Source organism: Eptatretus burgeri, chromosome 9 (assembly GCF_056783735.1).
Source record: "Eptatretus burgeri isolate ZD-2024b chromosome 9, Ebu_testis_v1, whole genome shotgun sequence".
Classification (NCBI taxonomy): domain Eukaryota; kingdom Metazoa; phylum Chordata; class Myxini; order Myxiniformes; family Myxinidae; genus Eptatretus; species Eptatretus burgeri.
In genome coordinates this window covers 14633917-14648276 of record NC_140969.1, presented here as the reverse complement: position 1 = coordinate 14648276, position 14360 = coordinate 14633917, and the positions used below count along the sequence as shown (strand labels likewise).

The window sequence follows — 14360 nt, the reverse complement described above, 5'->3', positions numbered from 1 at the left end:
AAATCCCTTTTTTTGGGAGGGGGTAATTTTTTGGGGAGGGTTGGAAATCATTTAAAACATATGGCAATGCAAAAAAAAATTCTCAATTTTTTGGGGGGGTAACAATTTTTTGGGGGGCGGTTGGAAATCACTCAAAACATGTAGAAATGAAGAAAAAAAAATTCTCAAACAATTTTTTGGGGGGGTTGGAAATCACTGTAAACATGCAGAAATGCAAAAAAAAATTCTTGAACAATTTTTTGGGGGGGGGCGTAACAATTTTTTTGGGGGTGGTTGGAATCACCAAAAACATACAGAAATGCAAAAAAAAAAAAATTTTTTTTTTCTCTAACAATTTTTTTTTGGGGGGGGGGGACCAAGTCCAAAATTTAATGGCATGATCCTTCGACCATACCTAACCCCCCCACCAAGTTTCGTCAAAATCCGTCGAGGAGTTTTTCCGTAATACTGTTCACAAACATACAAAAATTAAACCAGTGTCACCCGCAGGTTGACCCGTATCTTGCCAAAAGGTGACGACGTGTGACTTCTTAAAGGTCACACTGAGGGGAACAGAGCTGCTATCCACCAGGAGCGACTCCTTAAGGAATATCTTCTTACGAGAGATTCCGATGAGAATCGTTCTACAGAGTAACCATGAAAAATATGCTTTTGCCTCATAATGTCACCAAATGACGTCATAATGTCTCAAGCTTGACATATCTAGAAAGCACTCATCGAGGTGTTCAATTTGAGGTCCTACATGATATGGTTGCTAAAACTTAAAAAGTTGACCTTGGGGTCAAATATGTTTGACCTCAGGCGCTAACCATGAAGGTCAAGGCCAATCGCCACCAAAAATTAATCAACTGAGCGCCAGCCCATGAACTATATTCCCATGAAGTTTGAAGACGATCCGATCAAAATTACTCAAAAAATAAGGGTTTCGTCGATTCCCCTGATTTGCGACAAAGTGACCTTGACCTTTGACCTTGACCTTCAAAATTTTATGCGCTGAAAGGGACCTCTATAGGCCTCTGATATGCGAAGTTACAAAAATTTCCAATGATAACTGTGCTCTGCAGAGTGATTTATATGTGATTACAGACCAAAAAAAAAGAAAACATAAGAAGGTCAAGGCCAATCGCAACCAAAAATTAATCAGCTGAGCGCCAGACCATGAACAATATTCCAATGAAGTTTGAAGAGGATCCGATCAAAATTACTCAAAAAATAAGGGTTTCATCGACTCCCCTGATTTGCGACAAAGTGACCATGACCTTTGACCTTGACCTTCAAAATTCTGTGCGCTGAAAGGGACCTCTATAGGCCTCTGATATGCGAAGTTACAAAAATTTCCAATGATAACCGTGCTCTGCAGAGTGATTTATATGTGATTACAGACCAAAAAAAAAGAAAACATAAGAAGGTCAAGGCCAATCGCAACCAAAAATTAATCAGCTGAGCGCCAGACCATGAACAATATTCCCATGAAGTTTGAAGACGATCCGATCAAAATTACTCAAAAAATAAGGGTTTCGTCGACTCCCCTGATTTGGGACAAAGTGACCTTGACCTTTGACCTTGACCTTCAAAATTTTGTGCGCTGAAAGGGACCTCTATAGGCCTCTGATATGCGAAGTTACAAAAATTCCCAATGATAACTGTGCTCTGCAGAATTTTTCATACGTGATTACAAACAACAAAAAAAAAAAAAACATACAAGCTGACTCACATATCTTGCAAAAACTTCGTTTTGGCAAGATAACAAACAAGCAGTCATCGACTGGTACTTAGAAAATCGTCAACTTGACCTCTGACCTTGTCTAATAAAAGCTGTCTCTCGAGAAGGTTGCGACGCAAACCAGAAGTTTCTACGATGATTCTGCACCAAACCATCAAAAATCGAATGTTTTGGATGTTTGACCTCACTGTGACCTTGACCTTTGACCGATTTTGACCAAAATCTAATCAGCGCTAGCCACCACCCTCCTGAATCACGTGGTGTAATTTGACATTGGTAGCTTCTTCTTTTCTCGAGCTATCATTTTTTGGATGTTTGACTTCACTGTGACCTTGACCTTTGACCGATTTTGACCAAAATCTAACGAGCACGAGCCATAACCCTCCTGAATCACGTAGTGTAATTTGACATTGGTAGCTTCTTCCGTTCTCGATTTATCTGTACCAAACCATCAAAAATCGAATATTAGATCTCACTTTGACCTTTGACTGATTTCGACCAATATCGAACCAGCACGAGCCATCACTCTCCTGAATCATGTGGTGTAATTTGACATTGGTAGCTTCTTGCATTCTCGAGTTATCGTGCCTACAAACAAACAAACAAACAAACAGAAACGGAAGTCATCAGTATACTGACGAAATCTTTCGATTTCGGTCGTAACAAACAGAAAGGGGTGAAAACAGTAACCTCCGTCCATCTTCGAAGATAGCGGAGGTTAATGAATAGATTTAAGGTGTCTATTTGCTTTTGTCATGTATCTGTGCAGGACTTTATTGTTTTTGACCCTATCCCTCAATCGTGAAGGATCATTTTAACAATGAAATAATTATCGTATCCAGATTCGGATTCGGATATTCATCAAAATCGAATAATTTCTTCCTTGCGACACACGAACCTGTCCACCAAGTTTCGTCCGAATTCGTCCACAACTTTCTGAGATATTGTGCTGTATATCATTTGTACCCCAATCTCTCGATGGTGAAGAATTACTGAAAAAAATATCACATTCGGGTTCTGGATCTTCGCCGAAATCGGACCAGTTCGTCCTTGTCATGTTCCGAACCTGTCCACAAAGTTTCATCCGAATCCGCACCAAACTTTTTGAGATATCCTTCACACAAACAGACAAACACACACAACGGGGTGAAAACACAACCTCCTTCACCTTCTGTGGTGGAAGTGATGATGAGATTTCAAAGATGACGGTGTCTCTCTTTTCCCCCGGAAGGAGCCAAAACCCAAACGACCCGTTGGTTTTAAAAGAAATGATCTCGACGTGATTTGAACAAGCAACCTTCTGATCTGGAGTCAGACGTGCTACCATTGTGCCACGAGATCTCATCGACAAGTGAACCCAATAATAAATTCTCCATACTTCAGTCAAGTTTTTTGGGTTCAACAGAGGAATGAGGACAGTGATGATACTTGCTGTTCGGACCCCCCTTTGTGAGGTCCCAATTTTCGTGGTGTGGTGATGTTTTGTAATTTGCACGAGTTGGTGTGTTTTCATTGTTTGAGTGTGTTGGAGTTTGAATATTTTGGAGTGGGAGTGTTTTGGAGTCTTTGGGATGACTCAGCCGATGTTCAAACCGCTGATCTCCCAGACTCAGAGTGGACACTCCAACCGTCACAGCATCGAGTCTGGTTTAAAATAAAAATAAATAATTGATGCCAACTCATTCCACCATGACAGTGAGAGAACACGAAAGCTCGCTTGATGGAGAGGCAAGAGAGAAGGATTTCACACACAATGATACTGTGAATGTCGTCACTGTAAATCTACTGTCAATAGATGAGGTGTGTGTGTGTGTGTGTGTGTGTGTGTGTGTGTGTGTGTGTGTGTGTGTGTGTGTGTGTGTGTGTGTGTGTGTGTGTGTGTGTGTGTGTGTGTGTGTGTGTGTGGTCGACTTTTTGTCTCTTAATTATGTACATCTATTCATTAATTACGCACTTTTGGAATGTCCCTTTTGACCCTTTGTATTGTTGAGACCACTTCAAACTTTGAAAACCTTTTAAGACCCCCAAGACCATTAAGACCCCTTAAGACCCTGAAGTCCTGGAAGTCCCAAAAATCTCAACAGTCCCTGAGGACCTATAAGTCCAAAAAAATCCCTGAGCACACAAACGTCCCAAAAGTTTCCAGGATCCAAAACACCCAAAGACCTCGAAGATACTGTACATTCCTGTAGACCGTTCAATTTTTTTTTGAATGCACAACAAATAATCAGTGAGAATTCACATGTTTTCAACGCACGCCATGATAAGGTGTAGAAAGCAACTCAATACGGACTTCTCTGCTCTCTCACGGCATTCTAATTACAAAAGAAACTGGAAGGGCACTCGGCAGAGTGCATGCCTCCGCCACGTAATGGCTGATCCATGAGAACATATTGGGCCCAATACATATTTGAAATATCTTGCGATAGAAAGACATGACAGAAGTGAATCGACATCATGATTTTTTCCGAATTTATTTCTTGAACATTTGAAGAACATTTGATCCATTTCAATACATACGCTGGTGTTTAGTGGAATTGCCATTTGCAGATTTCAACGCTTTTACTCTTTCAAGCAAAGAACGAACGAGTTCCGAAATTTTCTCTTCTGGGATTTCCACCCAGGCCTCATGTAAAAGGTTTTGCTATTTTGCCAATGATGTTGGTTTCCTGGACATTTTCTGCACAGCTCGATCCAATTTAGCCCAGAGGTGTTCAATGGGATTCACGTCAGTAGACTGACTGGGCCATGGAAGTCACTTGATCCCATTTCTGTCCTGCCATTCTTTGGTCTTTTTTGCAGTATGGCAAGGAGCTCCATCTTCCATCGACAGTGTTGTTTTTGACTATCTGACCAGTGGAGAAGGCAGGGAGAAGTCCTTCCTCAAGGATAGAAGTGTGTTTCGTGGAGTTGATATTGCCTGCCCACTCCACAAGCTCTGACCGACCAGGACTCCAGATTGCTCCACACGCCATCACTGAAAAACCACTGTGTTTGACAGTTGGCTATAATCGTTTCAAAGAGAACTCTTGACTGGGAAGTCTCCAGATCCACACGTGTCCACTGTCAGAAAACTGAGCAAATTGGGACTCATCTGAAAAAAATGATAGTTTTCCAAAACTCCAAGGGTCTGTTGGCCACATCATCAGCCCACTTCGTTCTTTGAATATTGACTGGTCGAAGAAGACATTTTCTCTGAGCTGCTCTCCCATAGTAGTCCATTTGATGAAGTAACTGCACGACAGTTCTTGAGCTAACTTGGAACTCCTCTGCAACATCTGCTGTCAGAAACGGGGAGTTTTCTCAATGGATCTGTGGGGGAAAAATTTATATTAATGTATTTTAAATTGTAACAAATGGAGTTTCAGAAATGTAACTTTTATGCTGCAAGTTGAATTGGCTGTCATTTCTGGCCAAAAGACTTTTGCCCTAAATGATAAGAAATGTGTTGTTCTGGAGCAGAGTGACCGAGCTGATAAATGAACTTTTGCTTAGAAAATGTACAAAGTGGCTTTTGTCTAAAGGACACGTCTACAGTCTGGGTGAATATCCCCCAACCTCTCTCTCATGGAAGTATAAATATTTTGAAAGGCACATTGTTCTGAGTACGAGCACGTGAGGAAGTATAGTTTCTCAGTGGCTCGTACTCCTTGGAACTGACCAAGTACCAAGTTAGAATAAAACTCTCTGATGTAATGTAGAAGTGAATTGAATCGAGTTGGTCTAACTGTTAACTAAAATAAGAATAAATGAAATAGAACCAAATAATATTGCAATCAAATGGGGATTCTTAAGTTCATTGTACAAGGGTGAGAAGTGTATGGTGTATAATTAGGAAATAAATTGTTTCACAAGGAAGGACTTGTGTGGACATCAGTTTTATCAGTGTCGATAGGGTTTTTGTAGGGTTTTATCATCAAATCGGACAAACGGTAAACTCTGTCTGAAGTCAAATAGGATTCCACAATCGACCAGTTAGAATCCTTCAGGAGGACAACGATCACAACAAGGTGGGTTTAAAAAATCCACATCAGATCCCTTGACAGCTCCAAGATACCTTTCTGAGTGCCCAGATCGACCAGAATGGGAAGCTGTGGATTCCTTGCCTTCGCTGGTGAATTGCACAATCACCTGATGATCTGACTCTGGCTGACTCCACCTTCCGATTGTCCAGCAATTCATCCTCTGAAAATCGTAAAGGTCTTGTGCTCTCTGGGTTTTGAGGCATAGTTAACTTTCGTACATGACGCAGGATCTCGTTTCTGCAAATAAATCGTTGAATATCAGTCCAAATCACTCAGTAAAACTTGCTTTATGCTGATTAAACCAGAGGGGGAGCACTCGGGAGAGTGCAAAACCTCTGCTGCCAATACTGCTCGGTCACTCAAGTAAACTTTATATCTTCTTCATTAAACATGTCAACAGTGCTGACAGTTATCGTTCTTTTCTCAAAAATTTTTTTTGTGGGGGGGGGATGGTTGGAAATCACTTAAAACATGTAGAAATGCAAAAAAAAATTCTCTATTTTTTTGGGAGGGGGGGAGTGGGTTGGAAATCACTTAAAACATGTAGAAATGCAAAAAAAAAAATTATTTCACCATTTTTTTGTGGGCGGGGGGTTGGAAATCACTAAAAATCTGTAGAAAGGCAAAAAAAATTCTCTATTTTTTTTTGGGGGGGGGGGGGGGTTGGAAATCATTTAAAACATGTGGAAATGCAAAAAAAAATCTCTATTTTTTGGTGGGGTAACAATTTTTGGGGGGCGGTTGGAAATCACTCAAAACATGTAGAAATGAAAAAAAAAATTCTCAAACAATTTTTTTTTGCGGGGGGTTGGAAATCTCTTAAAATATGAAGAAATGCAAAATTTTTTTTATTTTTCTCGAACAATTTTTTTTGGGGGCAGGTTGGAAATCACTGAAAACATGCAGAAATGCAAAAAAATAAAATTCTTGAACAATTTTGGGGGGGGGGGCGTAACAATTTTTTTGGGGGTGGTTGGAAATCACCAAAAACACACAGAAATGCAAAAAAAAAAAAAATTTCTCCAACAATTTTTTTTTGGGGGGGGGGGGGAACAAGTCCAAAATTTAATGGCATGATCCTTGGACCATACCTAACCCCCCCCCCACCAAGTTTCGTCGAAATCCGTCGAGGAGTTTTTCCGTAATACTGTTCACAAACATACAAAATATAAACCAGTGTCACCCGCAGGTTGACCCGTATCTTGCCAAAAGGTGACGACGTGTGACTTCTTAAAGGTCACACTGAGGTGAACAGAGCTGCTATCGACCAGGAGCGACTCCTTAAGGAGTATCTGCTTACGAGAGATTCCGATGAGAATCGTTCTACAGAGTAACCATGAAAAATATGCTTTTGCCTCATAATGTCACCAAATGACGTCATAATGTCTCAAGCTTGACATGTCTAGAAAGCACTCATCGAGGTGTTCAATTTGAGGTCCTACACGATATGGTTGCTAAAACTTGAAAAGTTGACCTTGGGGTCAAATATGTTTGACCTCAGGCGCTAACCATGAAGGTCAAGGCCAATCGCCACCAAAAATTAATCAACTGAGCGACAGACCATGAACTATATTCCCATGAAGTTTGAAGACGATCCGATCAAAATTACTCAAAAAATAAGGGTTTCGTCGATTCCCCTGATTTGCGTCAAAGTGACCTTGACCTTTGACCTTGACCTTCAAAATTTTATGCGCTGAAAGGGACCTCTATAGGCCTCTGATATGCGAAGTTACAAAAATTTCCAATGATAACTGTGCTCTGCAGAATTTTTCATGCATGATTACAAACAAAAAAAAAGCAAAAAACATACAAGCTGACTCACATATCTTGCAAAAACTTCGTTTTGGCAAGATAACAAACAAGCAGTCATCGACTGGTACTTACAAAATCGTCAACTTGACCTCTGACCTTGTCTAATAAAAGCTGTCTCTCGAGAAGGTCGCGACGCAAACCAGAAGTTTCTACGATGATTCTGCACCAAACCATCAAAAATCGAATGTTTTGGATGTTTGACCTGACTGTGACCTTGACCTTTGACCGATTTTGACCAAAATCTAATCAGCGCTAGCCACCACCCTCCTGAATCACGTGGTGTAATTTGACATTGGTAGCTTCTTCCTTTCTCGAGCTATCATTTCTTGGATGTTTGACCTCACTGTGACCTTGACCTTTGACCGATTTTGACCAAAATCTAACGAGCACGAGCCATAACCCTCCTGAATCAGGTGGTGTAATTTGACATTGGTAGCTTCGTCCGTTCTCGAGTTATCTGTACCAAACCATCAAAAATCGAATATTAGACCTCACTTTGACCTTTGACCGATTTCGACCAAAATCGAACCAGCACGAGCCATCATCCTCCGGAATCACGTGGTGTAATTTGACATTGGTAGCTTCTTGCATTCTCGAGTTATCGTGCCTACAAACAAACAAACAAACAAACAGAAGCGGAAGTCATCAATATACTGACGAAATCTTTCGATTTCGGAAGAAACAAACAGAAAGGGGTGAAAACAGTAACCTCCGTCCATCTTCGAAGATGGCGGAGGTTAATGAATAGATTTAAGGTGTCTATTTACTTTTGTCATGTATCTGTGCAGGACTTTATTGTTTTTGACCCTATCCCTCAATCGTGAAGGATCATTTTAACAATGAAATAATTATCGTATCCAGATTCGGATTCGGATATTCATCAAAATCGAATAATTTCTTCCTTGCGACACACGAACCTGTCCACCAAGTTTCGTCCGAATTCGTCCACAACTTTCTGAGATATTGTGCTGTATATCATTTGCAGCCCAATCTCTCGATGGTGAAGAATCACTGAAAAAAATATCACATTCCGGTTCTGGATCTTCACCGAAATCGGACCAGTTCGTCCTTGTCATGTTCCAAACCTGTCCACAAAGTTTCATCCGAATCCGTCCCAAACTTTTTGAGATATCCTTCACACAAACAGACAAACACACACAACGGGGTGAAAACACAACCTCCTTCACCTTCTGTGGTGGAAGTGATGATGAGATTTCAAAGATGACGGTGTCTCTCTTTTCCCCCGAAGGAGCCAAAACCCAAACGACCCGTTGGTTTAAAAAGGAAATGATCTCGACGTGATTTGAACACGCAACCTTCTGATCTGGAGTCAGACGCACTACCATTGTGCCACGAGATCTTATCTGCAAGTGAACCCAATAATAAATTCTCCATGCTTCAGTCAAGTTTCTTGGGTTCAACAGACGAATGAGGACAGTGATGATACCTGCTATTCGGACCCCCTTTGTGAGGTCCCAATTCTCGTGGTGTGGTGATGTTTTGTAATTTACACGAGTTGGTGTGTTTTCATTGTTTGAGTGTGTTGGAGTTTGAATATTTTGGAGTGGGAGTGTTTTGGAGTCTTTGGGATGACTTAGCCGATGTTCAAACCGCTGATCTCCCAGACTCAGAGTGGACACTCCAACCGGAACAGCATCGAGTCTGGTTTAAAATTAAAATAAATAATTGATGCCAACTCATTCCACCATGACAGTGAGAGAACACGAAAGCTTGCTTGATGGAGAGGCAAGAGAGAAGGATTTCACACACAATGATACTGTGAATGTCGTCACTGTAAATCTACTATCATTAGATGAGGTGTGTGTGTGTGTGTGTGTGTGTGTGTGTGTGTGTGTGTGTGTGTGTGTGTGTGTGTGTGTGTGTGTGTGTGTGTGTGTGTGTGTGTGTGTGTGTGTGTGTGTGTGTGTGTGTGTGTGTGTGTGTGGGGGGGGCGACTTTTTGTCTCTTAATTATGTACATCTATTCATTAATTATGCACTTTTGGAATGCCCCTTTTGGCCCTTTGCACTGTTGAGACCACTTCAAACTTTGAAAACCTTTTAAGACCATTAAGACCCCTTAAGACCCTGAAGTCCTGGAAGACCCAAAAATCTCAAAAGTCCCTGAGGACCCAACAGTCCAAAAAAATCCCTGAGCACACAAACGTCCCAAAAGTTTCCAGGACCCAAAACACCCAAAGACCTCGAAGATACTGTACATTCCTGTCGACCGTTCAAATATGTTTTGAATGCACAACAAATAATCCGTGAGAATTCTCATGTTTTAAACGCACGCCATGTTAAGGTGTAGGAAGCACCTCAATACGGACTTCTCTGCTCTCTCACGGCATTCTAATTACAAAAGAAACTGGAAGGGCACTCGGCAGAGTGCATGCCTCCGCCACGTAATGCCTGATCCATGAGAACATATTGGGCCCAATACATATTTGAAATATCTTGCGATAGAAAGACATGACAGAAGTGAATCGACATCATGATTTTTTCCAAATCTATTTCTTGAACATTTGAAGAACATTTGATCCATTTCAATACATACACTGGTGTTTAGTGGACTTGACATTTGCAGATTTCAACACTTTTACTCTTTCAAGCAAAGAACGAACGAGTTCCGAAATTTTCTCTTCTGGGATTTCCACCCAGGCCTCATGCAAAAGGTTTCGCAATTCTGCCAATGATGTTGGTTTCTGGACATTTTCTGCACAGCTCGATCCAATTTAGCCCAGAGGTGTTCAATGGGATTCATGTGAGGAGACTGACTGGGCCATGGAAGTCAGTTGATCCCATTTCTGTCCTGCCATTCTTTGGTCTTTTTTGCAGTGTGGCAAGGAGCTCCATCTTCCATGAACAGTGTTGTTTTTGACTATCTGACCAGTGGAGAAGGCAGGGAGAAGTCCTTCCTCAAGGATAGAAGTGTGTTTCGTGGAGTTGATATTGCCTGCCCACTCCACAAGCTCTGACCGACCAGTACTCCAGATTGCTCCACACGCCATCACTGAAAAACCACTGTGTTTGACAGTTGGCTGCAATCGTTTCAAAGAGAACTCTTAACTGGGAAGTCTCCAGATCCACACGTGTCCACTGTCAGAAAACTGAGCAAATTGGGACTCATCTGAAAAAAATGACAGTTTTCCAAAACTCCAAGGGTCTGTTGGCCACATCATCAGCCCACTTCGTTCTTTGAATGTTGACTGGTCGAAGAAGACATTTTCTCTGAGCTGCTCTCCCATAGTAGTCCATTTGATGAAGTTACTGCACGACAGTTCTTGAGCTAACTTGGAACTCCTCTGCAACATCTGCTGTCTTGAAACGGGGAGTTTTCTCAATGGATCCCTTGACAGCTCCAAGATACCTTTCTGAGTGCCCAGATCGACCAGAATGGGAAGCTGTGGATTCCTTGCCTTCGCTGGTGAATTGCACAATCACCTGATGATCTGACTCCACCTTCCGATTGTCCAGCAATTCATCCTCTGAAAATCGTAAAGGTCTTGTGCTCTCTGGGTTTGAGGCATAGTTAATTTTCGCACATGACGCAGGATCTCGTTTCTGCAAATAAATCGTTGAATATCAGTCCAAATCACTCAGTAAAACTTGCTTTATACTGATTAAACCAGACGGGGAGCACTCGGGAGAGTGCAAAACCTCTGCCCCCAATACTGCTCGGTCACTCAAGTAAACCTTATATCTTCTTCATTAAATATGATGTCAACAGTGCTGACAGAGTTATCGTTCTTTTCTCCAAAATTTTTTTTTTGGGGGGGGGGGGGGGGGTTGGAAATCACTTAAAACATGTAGAAATGCAAAAAAAAATTCTCTATTTTTTTGGGGAGGGGGCGGAGTGGGTTGGAAATCACTTAAAACATGTAGAGATGCAAAAAAAAAATTTTCTTTCACAATTTTTTGTGGCGGGGGGGGGGGGGTTGGAAATCACTAAAAATCTGTAGAAATGCAATAAAAAATTCTCTATTTTTTTTTTGGGGGGAGTGGGTTGGAAATCACTTAGAACATGTAGAAATGCAAAAAAAAAAAATCCCTTTTTTTGGGAGGGGGTAATTTTTTAGGGAGGGTTGGAAATCATTTAAAACATGTGGAAATGCAAAAAAAAATTCTCAATTTTTTTGGGGGGGTAACAATTTTTTGGGGGGCGGTTGGAAATCACTCAAAACATGTAGAAATGAAGAAAAAAAATTCTCAAACAATTTTTGGGGGGGGTTGGAAATCACTGAAAACATGCAGAAATGCAAAAAAAAAATTCTTGAACAATTTGGGGGGGGCGTAACAATTTTTTGGGGGTGGTTGGAAATCACCAAAAACATACAGAAATGCAAAAAAAAAATTTTTTTCTCTAACAATTTTTTTTTGGGGGGGGGGGACCAAGTCCAAAATTTAATGGCATGATCCTTCGACCATATCTAACCCCCCCACCAAGTTTCGTCGAAATCCGTCGAGGAGTTTTTCCGTAATACTGTTCACAAACATACAAAAAATAAACCAGTGTCACCAGCAGGTTGACCCGTATCTTGCCAAAAGGTGACGACGTGTGACTTCTTAAAGGTCACACTGAGGGGAACAGAGCTGCTATCCACCAGGAGCGACTCCTTAAGGAATATCTGCTTACGAGAGATTCCGATGAGAATCGTTCTACAGAGTAACCATGAAAAATATGCTTTTGCCTCATAATGTCACCAAATGACGTCATAATGTCTCAAGCTTGACATATCTAGAAAGCACTCATCGAGGTGTTCAATTTGAGGTCCTACATGATATGGTTGCTAAAACTTAAAAAGTTGACCTTGGGGTCAAATATGTTTGACCTCAGGCGCTAACCATGAAGGTCAAGGCCAATCGCCACCAAAAATTAATCAACTGAGCGCCAGCCCATGAACTATATTCCCATGAAGTTTGAAGACGATCCGATCAAAATTACTCAAAAAATAAGGGTTTCGTCGATTCCCCTGATTTGCGACAAAGTGACCTTGACCTTTCACCTTGACCTTCAAAATTTTGTGCGCTGAAAGGGACCTCTATAGGCCTCTGATATGCGAAGTTACAAAAATTTCCAATGATAACTGTGCTCTGCAGAGTGATTTATATGTGATTACAGACCAAAAAAAAAGAAAACATAAGAAGGTCAAGGCCAATCGCAACCAAAAATTAATCAGCTGAGCGCCAGACCATGAACAATATTCCCATGAAGTTTGAAGACGATCCGATCAAAATTACTCAAAAAATAAGGGTTTCGTCGACTCCCCTGATTTGCGACAAAGTGACCTTGACCTTTGACCTTGACCTTCAAAATTTTGTGCGCTGAATGGGACCTCTATAGGCCTCTGATATGCGAAGTTACAAAAATTTCCAATGATAACTGTGCTCTGCAGAATTTTTCATACGTGATTACAAACAAAAAAAAACAAAAAAACATACAAGCTGACTCACATATCTTGCAAAAACTTCGTTTTGGCAAGATAACAAACAAGCAGTCATCGACTGGTACTTAGAAAATCGTCAACTTGACCTCTGACCTTGTCTAATAAAAGCTGTCTCTCGAGAAGGTCGCGACGCAAACCAGAAGTTTCTACGATGATTCTGCACCAAACCATCAAAAATCGAATGTTTTGGATGTTTGACCTCACTGTGACCTTGACCTTTGACCGATTTTGACCAAAATCTAATCAGCGCTAGCCACCACCCTCCTGAATCACGTGGTGTAATTTGACATTGGTAGCTTCTTCTTTTCTCGAGCTATCATTTTTTGGATGTTTGACTTCACTGTGACCTTGACCTTTGACCGATTTTGACCAAAATCTAACGAGCACGAGCCATAACCCTCCTGAATCACGTAGTGTAATTTGACATTGGTAGCTTCTTCCGTTCTCGAGTTATCTGTACCAAACCATCAAAAATCGAATATTAGACCTCACTTTGACCTTTGACCGATTTCGACCAAAATCGAACCAGCACGAGCCATCACCCTCCGGAATCACGTGGTGTAATTTGACATTGGTAGCTTCTTGCATTCTCGAGTCATCGTGCCTACAAACAAACAAACAAACAAACAGAAACGGAAGTTATCAATATACTGACGAAATCTTTCGATTTTGGAAGTAACAAACAGAAAGGGGTGAAAACAGTAACCTCCGTCATCTTCGAAGATGGCGGAGGTTAATGAATAGATTTAAGGTGTCTATTTACTTTTGTCATGTATCTGTGCAGGACTTTATTGTTTTTGACCCTATCCCTCAATCGTGAAGGATCATTTTAACAATGAAATAATTATCGTATCCAGATTCGGATTCGGATATTCATCAAAATCGAATAATTTCTTCCTTGCGACACACGAACCTGTCCACCAAGTTTCGTCCGAATTCGTCCACAACTTTCTGAGATATTGTGCTGTATATCATTTGTACCCCAATCTCTCGATGGTGAAGAATTACTGAAAAAAATATCACATTCTGGTTCTGGATCTTCACCGAAATCGGACCAGTTAGTCCTTGTCATGTTCCGAACCTGTCCACAAAGTTTCATCTGAATCCGTCCCAAACTTTTTCGATATCCTTCACACAAACAGACAAACACACACAAAGGGGTGAAAACACAACCTCCTTCACCTTCTGTGGTGGAAGTGATGATGAGATTTCAAAGATGACGGTGTCTCTCTTTTCCCCCGAAGGAGACAAAACCCAAACGACCCGTTGGTTTAAAAAGAAATGATCTCGACGTGATTTGAACACGCAACCTTCTGATCTGGAGTCAGACGCGCTACCATTGTGCCACGAGATC

At 41.2% G+C, this 14360-nt stretch overlaps 2 non-coding genes across 2 annotated transcripts; both read right to left on the bottom strand.

Moving 5' to 3' along the window:
* Positions 1-8848: 8848 nt before the first annotated feature.
* Positions 8849-8920, bottom strand: TRNAW-CCA (transfer RNA tryptophan (anticodon CCA)). Its single transcript has one exon. It is a non-coding gene; the product is annotated as a tRNA-Trp (tRNA).
* Positions 8921-14288: 5368 nt separating this feature from the next.
* On the bottom strand, positions 14289-14360 carry TRNAW-CCA (transfer RNA tryptophan (anticodon CCA)). The gene has a single exon. It is a non-coding gene; the product is annotated as a tRNA-Trp (tRNA).